Genomic DNA, 870 nt, shown 5'->3' on the forward strand with positions numbered 1-870 from the left:
GGGATGGCGTGAAACGGCCCAAACCACACGTTCTTCCCAAACACAACTTGCTTCCAGGAGTTCGCTTTTTACCCTCACTCCTCGCCAAGCTGCACCTGGAACCCTCGCAGCAGCTCTTCCAGAGACTACGTTTTACGGGTAAAATCATAGAATCATAGAATCGTTTAGGTTGGAAAAGACCTTTAAGATCATTGAGTCCAACCGTTCCCCTAACCCTGCCATCCCACCACTAAACACTGTCCCTAAGCACCTCGTCTGCCTGGCTTTTAAATACCTCCAGGAAGCCAGTTTCTGTGCAACCTGTGATCCAACTTCCACAGCAAGTTTCCAAAACGCACCCAAAGTGACTGATTTTTTTTTTTTTCTTAACTCCTTAGAGATCTGGTAGAACCCAATTTGCAGAGCATAATCCAAGCTGGTAACACAGACTAACCCGAAAAGAGCCAAAACATCAAATCACTGTCACCAACTCCCACTTTCCTATGACGAGTATTTTTTTCTAAATCACCACCTCCTGGAGCCATGTGATTGGAGATGACACGCCAGTTGGGGTTTTTTATGACTTTGCTGACTCCAAAGAGTTGGCTCAAATGACCTTATGGGCTTGGAAAGCAATCAGGGAAAGAAAGAATCCCCAAGATATCACCACTTTTCAAATCATATGATATTTGGGGCCAGATTCATTACTTTTAACATACGATCTGGGCCTCAGAATATGACCTTCCCTCATAGTCAGCAGTGTCTGTCACGTGCAGACCAAAGGCAGCAGAGCCTGGGGACAAATCCTGGCAGTTCTTTCCATCTGAAATAAGTGCCCGGATTTCCTGCAGAACCCCACCTCCAGCGCTCAGGCAGGCGCACGCCCAGCCC

General features: G+C 47.1%; 1 protein-coding gene across 1 annotated transcript in view; it reads right to left on the minus strand.

Annotated features, from left to right (window-relative positions):
* PAX5 (paired box 5) overlaps window positions 1–870 on the minus strand; it is a 144818-nt gene that overhangs the window by 21777 nt on the left and 122171 nt on the right. The window lies entirely within an intron of this gene.

The sequence above is a fragment of the Egretta garzetta genome, unplaced genomic scaffold, assembly GCF_000687185.1.
Source record: "Egretta garzetta isolate BGI_Z169 unplaced genomic scaffold, ASM68718v1 scaffold277, whole genome shotgun sequence".
In the NCBI taxonomy this organism is placed as follows: Eukaryota; Metazoa; Chordata; class Aves; order Pelecaniformes; family Ardeidae; genus Egretta; species Egretta garzetta.